The sequence below is a fragment of the Lasioglossum baleicum genome, chromosome 13 (genome assembly GCF_051020765.1).
Source record: "Lasioglossum baleicum chromosome 13, iyLasBale1, whole genome shotgun sequence".
In the NCBI taxonomy this organism is placed as follows: domain Eukaryota; kingdom Metazoa; phylum Arthropoda; class Insecta; order Hymenoptera; family Halictidae; genus Lasioglossum; species Lasioglossum baleicum.
Window position 1 is genome coordinate 6894824 of NC_134941.1, and position 14551 is coordinate 6909374.

General features: G+C 35.6%; 1 pseudogene across 2 annotated transcripts; it reads right to left on the bottom strand.

Annotated features, from left to right (window-relative positions):
- Positions 1-5389: 5389 nt before the first annotated feature.
- LOC143215384 (cytochrome P450 9e2 pseudogene) lies at positions 5390-10145 on the bottom strand (annotated as a pseudogene). Of its 2 annotated transcripts, XR_013010369.1 has the most exons (4): positions 10069-10145; positions 9136-9435; positions 7468-9062; positions 5390-7341 (listed from the first exon to the last, which is right to left on the bottom strand). The product of XR_013010369.1 is annotated as a cytochrome P450 9e2 pseudogene, transcript variant X2 (transcript). The 2 variants fall into 2 exon arrangements; XR_013010368.1 differs by having other exon boundaries at positions 5391-9062.
- Positions 10146-14551: the final 4406 nt, after the last annotated feature.

The window sequence follows — 14551 nt, forward strand, 5'->3', positions numbered from 1 at the left end:
TGTCTCCATTGCCATCATGCTCATCTGCTATGCTCTGTATGCGTGTGGTTTATTTTTTTCTTGTTCAGATAACGTGTGTAACTTTTTATCCAGTAGCTGGAAAGGATCGGACTTGTTCCGAGCAGTGCACCGTGCATGATGACAGACTGCGGTGTCTCCTGGTAATTTTGTGGTGGATAGACTGATGGATGACTTGTTTCCTTTTTCGAACATTTGATCAATTGTTTGATTCACTGTATGTATATATGTCTTATCAGCTCGAGAAAATCCTCGGACCGTATATGTCCCTTACGAATTTCCTCCTACGATGATAGCACTATTTCTAACACACCTAGTATTTACGTAATAATGGGTTTAAGCATTTTTGGGCCAATCAGGATTAAAGGGTCGATTCACTTGAGGTTCTCTTTTTATCATAGTCACTCATCAAGGGACTGATCGACAGTTGGTGATGAGTCTGCTGGGAAAAAAATGTCAAAGGTAATCCAAAGGTAAATCAAGCCTCATGTAGGATCTATAGCAAGCTTCTTTCTGATTGATTGAATTTAATCTATGACAAAAATTATTTTCTTTATATTATTCTCCTGATTATTTTCAGGAACATGAAATTTCGTAGCTAAAATTGAAAACAGGTATCTTCACTGACAATAATTTACTTCAAAAATTATTTTCATGGAGTAAATGTAATATTAGGACCTTGAATAAGTTCTCGCTGTTTCTTCAAAGATGGCAGTAGCAGTACCCCGTTCGTGAAATTTCGAATGGTAACACACATGCAAGGCAGTAGTGTATCTAACGTTAAATTTCAGTGTATGGTAGTTCACTTTAGTGTAAACAAAGTAATTTCTTCTTAGTTCTGAAAATGTCTACTTTTGTGCCAAATAAAGTGTATTCAGTCCTAATAAATTGATAATGTATTTCTGTGGACAATTTGGAACAGACTTTTCACAAAAACATTTGGTTTTTTGCAACCTTATATATATATAAATATTAGAATTAGAAACTTTCTACACAGAATAAAATACTTTCTTAACCAATTTCCACGATCTAATATAAAATGGACTGTTTACTAGTAATTGTTTCTAACAGTACTGCCAAGCTCGACGATGCGAATTATTAAATTTTTGCAACGCTTCGACGTCCACGTATTATTAAATCTGTATAATTTCCAGTATGATATTTCACTGATTTAATATTACTTTAATCAAATATAATATCGCAGGAATGTGTCTCGCGCAATATTTCCCCATGAATTTTTTGTTATTGCGCGACAATCGTATCGTATTTCACGTATGCAGCTGCCTGTTGTCAAATTTGATTCAGTCCATTTTTCTCGAATACTTTTCATTGAACAAACAGTGTCATGATTTTCGTCCAGCCATTATTGAACGACAGGAATTAAATTTTGCGTTATTAATGTCTGAGTTCGGCGATCATTATTAAAAATTTGTAGCTACCAAATGGTAGACTAAAAATGTGACAGTACACCATGATGCAACGTTGGCCGGATGACTTGTGTACCGTGCGAAAGAAATACCGCTCAGATTACCGGAGACCATAATGACTGTGGGGAAAGGCATTCGTAACCGGTTTCTTTCATGAAGTGGGACCTTTGTTGCTCTAAAGACCACAGTAAGATGCAACAATTTCATCAGATTAGACTTGTGCACTGCAATATGTAAAAAATTAATTTTCTTCAGAGAAGTCCTTTTTAAAAGAAGTTACTTGACTAGTCTTGTTCCAAAGTCAGTAGATAAATTGTTCGATACTTTCTCAGGTCATTGTGCTGTTGACGATTCACAGATTTCGTCAGACATTTTTCAAGGCTGCAATGCATTTATAAAAATGGGTGGATCAAATTGGAATTATTAAAACGGAAGAACTTCCTATGTGATGTCTGTGTTTTGCAATAATAATATTGCAGTAAAAATGTTTGGATAGTTTCTGAAGACATTATACAGTCTATTAGTTGTATAATATAATATTTTAATACAAATATACTGTTTTCCATTCGTCACTTCAAAGATCGATAAAAATATGATTTTATACATTGATTATTATTTATATTATCTTACACCGGGCCTATTAACACGCACATTAGCATTTCGGAAGAAAATCGTGTTTCCACCTCGCAAAAATCACTGTGGTACGTCATCTATTTATGGTACAACCAAACCAGACTAAAACTTATTTTAGTTATAACAGAGTTTATTCTGGTTCCATGCAAGTTTCGGACGTGCAATCCAAATTCCCCGGATTATAGCTTATTTACTTTCGTGCACCGTTTGTTCACGGCAAACAATACTACACGAACCTGAGGCGCAGTAGATTTAATTAAAACATTCGTATCAAATCGTGATAAATGATGTCTTAATTGATATTGTTTATCTAATCGATTCAACGCTATCACCATTTTTTGAATGAGCACTGGTAATTTGTATTCCGTAAATGGACATGTAACAACAGATCTGCTTTATCGATATTTTAAAAACTGTTATCGTGGAGTACTCTGCCAGGCTGACTCAATCCTTGTGGCCGTATTCATAATTTTTCTAATCCAGTATCACAATCGATCTTTAAAGAAAATCTTCAACGTTGATGACTCATGAAATAGATCGTATACATGATAGTACGTGATGGTACATGATAGTATACATGTATGTATAATACCGCAGGTTATATAAATTCTCGAATAACAACATCGAAAACCACTCGAATCCTGTAACTCGTGAGTGTAGTCTTGAATTTTACTTTGTTCTGTTTATAAAAGTTTAGAGATAAACTAGCTATTAGTTATTTAAATTAATTCGTGGCCTCCACGATTAATCAACTTTAACTTTGTCTGGATTTAAAATTCCAGGACATAAACATGTGTTTTGTCTGCAAATGAACAATAAAATTATGACGAAAAGGTGGTGAACTAATTTGCACACCCAAGATAAAGTTTCTTCGGTGCATGTTGTATTCTAAATAGAAAGGGACCGCTTTCGTCAGACCTATAAAATATTCAGTTCTCGATCGTGCCGGCACAAAATATTTGCATGACGAAATTTTTCTCAGAATTTTAAACTTCATCCTTTTTGATAAGAGTATAAATGTAGAAGCAGCATGAATGTATAGCATCATATGGAGGATTAGGGTGGTCTGCGATTCCGTGAATTACTTTCACCGATAAAACATACACGTGTGTGCCCGATTAAAGAGTATAGATTAATCTTGTATGCTTACATAATATAGCGCACTATCTAGTTTCGAATGAAGATATCTAAACTTATAATAACTTTTCAAAATAATGGGGAACAAGAATAAACTCTTTTATTCCATTTGTTCCTCCTTGAAATATTGAACGAAAATTTTATTGTGTATGGAATTTCACAGATGAGATGACACGTGTTCTTTCATGCGTTCAAAATTGCAGTCACACCCACCTAATATAGTCAGCAAAATGTCATTACCACCCACACGCTCCTCTCGCGGCCAATCCAGCATTTGAACCTAATCACACGTCTCTCAATTGGCTATGTCAACATCTGGACACTTTATATAACGCGTATATTACCTACCAAATTGCTATAGTTCGTTTATCACATGTATCCGTTGCTGTCAAAAATAATATTTAACGGGTGACCAAAATATTCGAATCGCCTGCACGTGAGTTCGCGATTTTAACGATCTCAGAATTACTTGCACATAAATTAAATTAATGTTAAAATCATTTGCACATATGTTGACGATTTTACAGGAAATCAATCTTACAATTACGTGCACATATGTTGACGATTTTACATTGAAATAATAGATTATTAAATGAAGGTCTATCCACACTGAATTAATATTTTCTCACCTGGATCAGCTTGGAACATTCGATAGCCTATCCAAAAAGGCCCCTCTCTTCCAAGTTTCAGCCCCTAATCTCATATGTAAGGGTAGTTATTGAGAAAAATTGAAAAACCAGGTTTTGACCCATTTTCCCTATTTATTGACAATTAAAAATTCTGAAAAAAATCTGACACATTTCGGATACTAAGCCACGTATTAGGTATCATTTCCAGATTTTTCCGTTGAAAACTCTGGTTGTAAAAAATGAGAAACTTGAGTTGAATTTTTGCAACAATTTCTTTTTTTCCGTTAATCAGATGTTTTTTCGCTTTCTAACCGTATGATTGTTGTTAAACCATAGTAAAAACACTTTTGGACTATGGTTAGACTATTTTTAAATAATTTTTGGCGTACTTTCGGCCTCTAGTCATTTAAGCGAGGTAGCTAGTTGCCCTGTATAGATCAAAAAATGAATGCTTCTGAATCAAACGGAGCACATAATAGAATGACTAATCCCAATTTCGATTGATCTCGATCTTGTATCATAAAGAACAGTGAACACTCTGGGACAATTAGATACTTCCTACTAAGTGGTATGTACAATGCTATCCTCATTCGCTACAGATAGTGGTCACAGAAACAGATTAATTATTATTATTATATCTCCGGACATAACACACGAATAAATCTCGATTAGTCTGTTTTCGCGAGCCTCGTTCACAATCTTTGACAGAACAAGATGGACAACAATCAAATTCTTCAAATAACTAATACCACCGGCGGAAATGTCCGTCAAAGTCTTCAATGACTTCAGATAGTAAATATAGTTCACACATACAGACTGTGAACGTAATCGTTCCTGATCTATTCTTACATTTTTTCACAAACTGGAAGGTTGAGACCATTACTCTCTTTGTGTCCGGTACTCTTGCCATAATTTCTTGATACGAATTATGTTCGCGTGACGGTTTTTTTCTTATTTACACCAACAGGATATAATTACGAAATTGGAACATTAAAACGTGATCCACTCTGTAGAAATAGAGGAAGTGCATATGTATATTCCTTTGTAAAAATAGAATTAACGATAGCACAGTATAGCACGCGTCACTCTCACTCATCTCTTCTTCTTTCTCTGTCTAACGATGCTTCTATTCTAGGATTGTATACAAGGATTTCAATCCGTGTTATGGCAGCAAATATGCAAGGTTTTGTTAGAATCTAGGTCAAGCTGTAGCCGCGTATTTTTATCAAATTTTCATTTCAAGTCATTATTCTATCCATATATTTCAGCTTGGCGAAAGTGAAGCATATGAATGAGCATACATATAGAAATAATAAAGATGAAAATACTTCCATTCTCCTAAAGTATATTTCACTAAATGATACAAATTTATAAACCAATTGTGAGAAACGGAAGATACTGAATTTATAATAATATCTATAGCTATCTATTCTAAAAATATACAGTCGGTCGCAAAAATATTGGGACACAAATATTTGGACAAAATTGCAACAGATCGGAATTGTAGAAAAAATACAAAAACTTGCATTTCAAAACGTTTTTATGTGGGCCTATATTGAAAATTTTAAAAATACGTTTTGTAGATCTGTGTGAATTAAACATAGTTTGAAAATTTCGTCAAAATCGGTCGACGTTGCAATGAGCTACAAATGTTTAAAGATGGTGAAAATTTCAATTTTTCGCGATTTCCGGATTCTTACATCTTTCAATGCCTGTCATTTTTTCCCGTATCAACCGATTTCAATGAAACTGTCACAGTGCATATAATTGACACAGGTCCACAAAATGTGTACTATTTAAATTTTCAATATAGGCCCACATAAAAAAATTGAAAATGCAAGTTTTAGTATTTTTTCTACAATTCCGATCTATTGCAATTTCTGAAAAAAGTTTCTTTTCACATCCTGTAGTAAACTAATTGCCCTTGCTTTCCGAAAAAGTTCAAATCACATGGTGCAAAACTAAAAGTCTTTTTAATAGTGTCCCAATATTTTTGTGACCGACTGTATATGAATTTCTAATAATTAAATATAATAATTTCTCTAAGCCAATTTTAATAAACGAAAGATAATCGACAATATTTTTCTTCTGTAATTTTAATATCTCAAAAACAGAGTAAAATAACACCAAAACAAAAATCTGGGAATGACAAACATAAATGCTTCGTTACGTAACAAATTGATGAAAACGATGTGAGTTTATTTCCAGCTAGCTAGATACGCATAGATAAGTTTTATCTCCAACTGAAGGTTATAGCTTTGAACTTGTATTTAGTGTGTACGTGCCATAAAACGCTTATAATTTGTTTTTAGAATATTCTGAGTTCTTAAGGCGCCTGTAATTATGCGTTTAAATTTATCAATATCTGTACAAATGTATATTTATGTATTTATATTTGGATGAGCTCTACGTGTAAGTACATTCAAACGTATTTGAGGAACAAAACACATATTCGTGATTACTGACACCGATCGTTGACCTAAACCGGTTATCGCCACGTGTCGTGATTATTTACTCTTTTTTAAAATATGTTTTTACTCCTCGTGAGACGAATCTTTATTTTCGACTTTCCGCCGTCTTTCGCACGTCTTTCCATCATCAGAATTGTCTAGTAATTCCCTCGTGCATCATAATCGACGTTACTCGCATTGAAACAAATCCGCGTTCCTGAGAAACGAGAACCGATTGCGAACTAACGATGGAAGTTTGAAAATATTGTCTCGGCCATGAGGATTGACGTCCATATTTTAATGGCATAGAAAATCCAATATGCTATCGCGCAAAGTTGTGACAGGCATGATAAAAATGGATTTCCTCATAACCCACAATTTTTATTTACTTATACTAATTTGTATGCCTATTCATACTATTTATGTAAAATGTACATTTATTTATTTTAATTTTCGTGAATTATTTTCATTTTCATTGCATTGTGTTGATTTTTCCCTGCTTAAATTAATATGCTATATTAATATGCTATATTAATATCCATAGGATAGTTATTAATTTAACTGCATTCTATTTTTTAATAATTTCTCAATCTTTTAAATTTGCATTGTTTTCGATTTTAGTAAATCCAAATATTATTTTTAAGTGATTTAACACTTTTACAATTTCTCGAATTTTTTCATAAAACTTTCCCAATCTCTTAAATCGTATTTCATTGAATTTAATTTTCTGCTGGCGCCTATAGCGTGATGTCTCACGATAATTATTCACGTAAGTAATCGTGCATCATTCATATGAATATCATACATCCTACAAAAAAGTCAATATTTGTCTACTAATTATTACGTTCCGTCTCATAAAATGCTCTTCCTGGAACGTCGACAGTTACAAGTCCGTTCTGAACAGTACAAAAACAAATTGACTGAATTAAAAGCATTGAAAAATAGACTGTGGATTTTTCCGTAGAATAAAAAGAAAATCGTTGTTATTAATTCCAATACACAGGAACAATATAGACATTTTCTTCTTCTTTCAATAATTTTAATGAGCTGAAAGTAATACAACAGAAAATGTTTGCTGATTACGTCAAATCAGCAGTCTAATGACGAAGTTACAAAGATATTCAATTTTGTATAAACGTTTAACAATAGTTTACAAAACTGAGTTTTAGTTACCTTTCCCCTCGAGGGCACCAGAGAATCGTTCCAATTCAACTTCCCTCAATTAATACGAGACGCAAGTGGATTATTTCTGGGTAGGATCTCCAGCCAAAATCCATTTTTGGCCTTCAGGAATGCTCCCCCAATCCCGATCTCCATGGGCACCGAAGTTTTCGAGCACACTTTCAGTTCGCAGCTACCAAGAATGTGGAACAGCGCAACTCTGCTTTGCAGAATGGCGAACTTGTACCCAATGCAGATCCTAGGTCCGATCCCAAAGGGCAAATACGCATCAGAATGCATCAGATTAGACTCTTTATCCATAAACCTGCTAGGTTCGAACTTGTCAGGTTCTTTAAAATACTTAGGATCACGTTGAATCCCATAAATCGGTAGCCAGACATGAGAACCTTGATCAACTCTAAAAGGCTCTAACCCTGGCAAGGCAGGAGGCAATTCGAAGGCTTTCTTGCACTCTCTATCAGTGATAGGTATAACTGGGTACATCCTAAGAGCCTCATTAATCACTGCATCGAGGTACTTCATCCCATTAATAGCCTCATAAGAGACATCACCATCGCAGTCCTTCAGAACCTGATCAATCTCCTCCTGCAGCCTCTTCTGTATCCCAGGATTCGCCGCTAACTCGTGAGCAGCGAAGCATAGCAAGCTAGAGGTAGTCTCAAACCCACCAAAATAAAAAGTGAAAGCTTGACCGGCTATGTCCAGGTTAGTCAGCTGTTTTCCTGGACCTAGCTTGTCTCTGCTCTCCATCATCAGCTGAATGAAGTCCGGACGGCTGAGACCTGTCCTCTCCCTAGTCGCAATATTAGCTGACACTACTTCTTCGAAGAAGTCAGCGACCTCTTTCCTTATTATCTTCAAACCCAGCAGTTTGGCCAGCTTCGGGAAGACTACTATCGTGAATAACTTCAAGAATCCACCGCTATGAAGGTCCAGAGCCTCTCTACCCAGGACGTAGAACCTGTTCTCTTTGTCCGCCATTGAGTCTATGCTAATTCCGAAGGCGCAGCTCGCGAAGACGTCGTTGGCAAATCTGGTGAAGATGTCCTTCACCTCTATTACCCTCTCCTCGTCTGGCAGAGCTGTTAAATGATTAACAACGTTCGCAGCGCAGTCGGACATCAGCTTAAACATCGTCTTCATCTTGCTGGACGTGAACGCTGGAGACAATAATGATCTGACTTCCCTCCATCTCTCTCCTTCGAGCAGCAACAGGTTTTTAGAGAAGAACGGGTCGATGTCCGTGTTCCTGAAGGTACGGTGATCGGGGAAGTGGTCGAAGTGCTTGATCCCGATGGATTTTATGAGCTCTGGGTCGCGGATCATGATCACCGACGTCATCCGATGGTGCAGGCCCACGTATCTCGCCTCGAGATTCATGTTGTACACTTCGCGGACCATTTCCGCAAATGATTCGAGTCTTATCGTGGATCGCCAAGTGCTGCCTAGCACTGGCACCGAATTCTTGAATGGCAGACCGTGCCTTTTCAAGGGATCTTCTTCCTTGGTCAGGTAGTAGTATAGTCCCAGCAGTGCTATGGCGATTGATAATATTATGGAGACGTCCATCGCGAATTTGGAGTGTTCTGAAATTGTTTGGAGAGCGAATTATTGAACGTGAATTGTTGAATTCGGAGGAGATAGGTGCGCAATACTTGCAAGTACGGAAACTCGTGTTTTTGCGATAACTCGCTGCGAGTTTAAACACCGTCGAGTCGTCAAAGCAAACGGCTGAGTCATTCGGCAGCACTGATGATCTCGCATGCAGACAAACGACTGACGCAACCGAGTGCAAAGTCTTCGTTTTAAAACGAGACGGCGCGGCGATAAGGATTTCATGTTTTCAAGGTAATTGCTGCCGAGGGCAATGCATCGTTCACGATGCTTCGCTTGAAAATATTGTCCACTTCGGGGTTTTTAGTACGTGTCTCCTCCGGTATCGAAGGATGTGTCGGCATACTGTAATTTGTTGGACAGTTAATTAATGAATTAACTGCGTGATTCTTGATGAGTTGTTTCCTTGATGTTGGTTGACCTTATACAAGGACGACTTATATAAACAAGATCTGCATCCAGCAAAACATACAGCTTTTATAAATGATCTAATGTGTACTCTTTACTATACTAATGCTCTACACTAATCTGTACGGTATCTTCACTCTTGAAATGTTTTATTAAATGCAATGTGTGTTCATTGAGATATTTAAACAATTTAATAGAAGAGTGTTTCTGAATATGATGCTGCGCACTACTAATTTCAATAACAAAATCCATAAAATTAATTTGATTATCTTCGTGTTTTATGAACATGTTAGGAGTATTATGTAAGAGGTTTATTCCATCTCTAATGGAATTTAAAATTGCAGATTATTGAATACTTGGATCAATAAAATTCGATAAAATGATTGTTGGAAAAACATTTTAATCTTAATTTGTAGTCAATAATATACTTGACAACAGAGAATCTATTTTTATTCAACTCTATTCTCGTTAATATCGCGACGATAAGATATTATATCCATTTATGGAAAGATAATAACACTACTGACAGAAGATTCGGGATAATAAATACTAGACTTTATTACCACACACCTTGATTAAATATATTTAGATACATAATAGTATACATTATACATGCGTTTCACATGGCGGCGTAAAGGAGACTGAACATCAGCTCGACAAAAGCAGTGCGCAACAAGCGCTCGACACGCACACAACAACGAAATATGCATAGACATAGATAGTATAGATACATAGGTTGATGTCGATAAAATAGAACACATGCATAGGACGTATTGTCTAACATTTTCTTACAACTACAAATCATTTGTTATCATTTAACAATAAGATTGATAATAATAGATATGAACTATTTATTATTGTTAAATTAATCGAACTAATCAATGAAATATATCAATTTTTTAATCAACGGGTATCACTAAAGGGCGTCATTGTAGTATTAAAATCGAAATCTTATTTTTGAAGAGGAAGCACAATAACTTGATTATTATGAATCTAACTAAGACAGTATTGTTTTACATACGTTTTCTTATACTCGATTTTATGTAGTTATCCGTCTTATATCCAGTAAATGCATTACTAGTCGATTTCTCGATGTAAACATTTTTTGTCAAGACAATTAAATTTTATCCGTCTTAAGTTGTAAATGATTTGCATTGCGTCAGCAGATCGTGACTGATGCAAGAAGTAATAATTGGTGTCGACAAGGCTAGGCGAGTTTCCAATAGTAATTTTTCCTTGCGCATTTCCAGTTCTCCTTCTTACGTTTTCTTGTCCTCAATATCGTTCTACGAGGAAAATGTTTTATAATTAACTCACCATCTTATTACAGTAGCGCCATATCATTATGTGTCATAGAATCCTTTTTGTAAATAATATAGAACAAATAGAAACAGTATTTAAGATTATTTGGAAATTGCTATGGAAGAATAATAATAAGATTGAAACTATACAAGTATTGAAGAAAATTTCCTTCATTTTTATCATTTACACGTTCTTTCTCTCATACTGAAATAAAATATTAAACAAACACGTTCTATATTAGACAATTTGGTATAAAATAGTATATTATTTTTTTCAGATTACTCCGCTGGTTCCCGAGTAAGAAAAATGATTGCAACAACGTAAGTCAATGTATAGATATTTTCCTATTTTAGTTCAACTTCAATGTTTCATTAAACAGTGTGTATATATTTTTATTCAATATAATTTTTCTTGTGTTTCACAATATTAGTTTTCATCTTATTTATGACTTACTTATTTCTTCGATATCTTAATTTATTATAGAAGTAGTTTAAAAATCTACAAATTAGAAATATTATAGGAAACATAAACTTATAGAATAATTTTTTGGTCTCATTTAGTGGCTGCATTAATAAATAAATATCCGAATCCTATAATTATAATGCAGTTTAAGTAGTTAAGGAGTGACGAGATTTGAGAGTTAACAATTTCCAAACTTAACAATTTATTTTCTATGGTATATTACAAGCAAAATAAATTTCGTTTCTATCTTGAGATAGAGACAGATTAAAAGATTAATAATTATGACAGCATTCTTCGTTCTGGTGTTTTAACTATTTCGTGCTCCACGTATTAATTTTAGTATACGAAAACAGATTCCAACGTTGTATTCAATATAATTCAGTACAGTCTACGTACAACAGTTGTCTTTTTACGAGACGTAAATTTCATCGTTTGAGAACGACGGGTGTTCCGTAACAGTAAGTACCAAAAACAGGGGATTCTATGCAATTCCGTGATTGGACACAGACATGAGGCGAGCCAGAGACATCGAAACACATCAAAGGCGGGGATCCTGTACTATCATCCGCATATTCCCGTACATACTGTCAAGGCAACTTCGGAATCTGACTACGCGCAACGTTATCCCGTGTTCATCCGGCTCGTTTGTGCTGCTGGAGATCAGTAGGTGTCCACCTTGGAATACGTGCCTAAATCAAGCCAGTAGAGATTATGCGTTGTGTTTAGAATATGCTGTTAAGGATCTAACCATCCTGTCTCTCCCTCGCTCTCCCTCGCTCTCCCTCTCCGCCGGCCTGAAGCCTTCCGCTGTTACAATATTATATTTCGAACAAGAGTTCTGTTTATCTGAATGCTGAGGATTTTGATAACGATGTTGATGTTACGTCTAGTTCCGAAGCAATCCACTTATCGCGGCAGGCGGCAGAAGTGTTAATATTGCGTAGAACAATTTACGCTGGAAACAAAAAAAGTCTCCTGATAACCATTTTATTTCGCTCTGTAAAAGAGAAATTAGATTGTACAGGGATATTTCTTTCTTCTTTGAATGATTTTAATAAGTTAAAAATAATTATTAGGCTTCTCCGAATTAAATCGTGGCCCTCGAGCAGCAGTAACTTTATTTTTAATCCAAACCTTCTAAATTGGAGATTCAATAATTGTTTTTAAAATTGAGAAAGCGGACAGAAAGTGATTGTTATCGACAGTGAAATTAATATTTATCTAATACATTAACAACTTCATCTTTTTTTTATTTTCCTACTGATTTATCTAATTTTTGTTATTATAAACGCGTAGAATTCGCAGATGATAAATGTTTTCACACTGGGATGCTACTGGTACATTTCCTCCAGATACAGATTCGGAAACAAATATGTGTTTGCGAAGATCAGTTTGAAACAAATTCCATGAGATGTTCTTAATGGCAACGGTTTTGTTAAATAAAAGGATGAGCGACGTTTTACCAATATATATTGAAAATTTCGAGACGAAATTATGCTCGAAGCATCTCACCATGTTTACATGTGAGTCACTCACGCGAGCGTCGCGCGTTGCGCTCTTCGTTTTCGCGTGCGTCTCTGGTCATTCGTACTTCGTTCGTTCGTCTTTCGTCGTTTTAGTCGCCGTCTTTGAAAGTCAACCGTTGTCAGCTCTGTTTTTCTGTATATTCAAATATATTCGTTACGTGTTTCGAAACAGTTAATATCGTTTTCTGTTCAATATCTCTACTCCAGAAATATATACCATCAAATCCAACAATATACTTTATTCAAAAATGACAAAACGATGCAACAAAATTCTCGCACGAGGCACGCACGTTCCATACAGCCACTAGGTGACGTTGTGTTTTACTTAGGGTATTATTGTTTTCATGTATCAGCCCCTTATTTTATATGTAAATGTACCTTAATACTCAACAGTTTTTAAGTGAAGTAGGAATGTTATTGAATGCTTTATTTTGTCTTTTCATTCAGGCGTCGCTGCTGTAACCACGACCTGTCCTACATTTTGATTTCATAATTATTAAAATTACAAAGATGCTGCCACTAGAGATTATTCAATAAATTTCTTCGTATACGAATTACAGCCACCCAAAAAATTATTATATAGTTACAAAAATTTTAGGGGTTTAAAAATCACTTGGAACGTCGACAAGCGTCCTTTAAAAATCCAGAAAACCATTCTTCTAACATCATTGTCTAGGCAAAAAGAAATTAGCACATTTCAAATTCCTAGATCTACGATGATAAACATTTAAGGGACATGGGAGGTTAAATAAACTCATTGCTTAAAATTTCAGTGTCCTCTTGAGTGTCCAAAAGCTTAAAAAATCGTCGCTTCGTTCTCCAAATGTCTCTGACCAGGCAAAAAGAAAATTAGTTGTTTGTCAAAAGGCTAGTGCGCGTATAGTTTCGGAAAAATAAGGATTCGGTGGAGAAGCGCGAGTCCGGCTGGTTGGGCGAGGAAAAAAAGATGAGGGGGACAGCAAGAGGGAAGGGAGAAAGGGATGAAGGGACAGGCGGACAGACAGAGACAGTGATAGGGAAAGTGAGCGGCACGGGTAAGAGGGAAACGAGAGAGGGCTGGCGGAACAAAATTCATTTGGCCAAATTAAACAGAGTTTAGCAATTTGCGCTTAATCCATTTGTCGAGGATCCGCCGTCCGTCAGTCCGTTCGTCTGCTTCATCCCTCTCTTTGCAGCCGCGCGCTCTTAACACGACCACCACTGTGCACCCTTTCCTTGCTGGCCCTTCCACGTTTCACCTTACCCCTGTCGATACTAATCCTCTCGTCTGCATCGTTTGCCGCTGCCACTTTCAAACAGTGTCTCGCGAATTTCACGAATACACCAGCGCCGTTAATAAACTGCAAAGCAGCACCGTGCTGGATGGAATAATACAGGATGGACCAGTAACCGCTATCAACGTTGCTCATCTCTGTTTTCTCTACTCCCGTTTCACTGTGACCACAGAATCGTTCTCATTTTTTCATCAAAATTTAACGCATTCGTTTTATATATAATTTTCGGGAAGATTTAGGACGTTATTCCTATGTTCAGTCTGAAATATATTTATTTATTTATTAGTAAGCGCGGATTTTTATGTATTTGGTTGTAAAGAAAATAATGCAGGATTTTTGTTCCTTTGTTTTATTAATTGCAATTTTATACCAATAAATATTTACCTTAATTTAATGGGTTATGTGGCATTTTAAAGCTTGTTTTACGCTCTATTTAATTATGCTTTTGATATTTATTTTTATTCAATTACTAATTTTTATTAAATTACT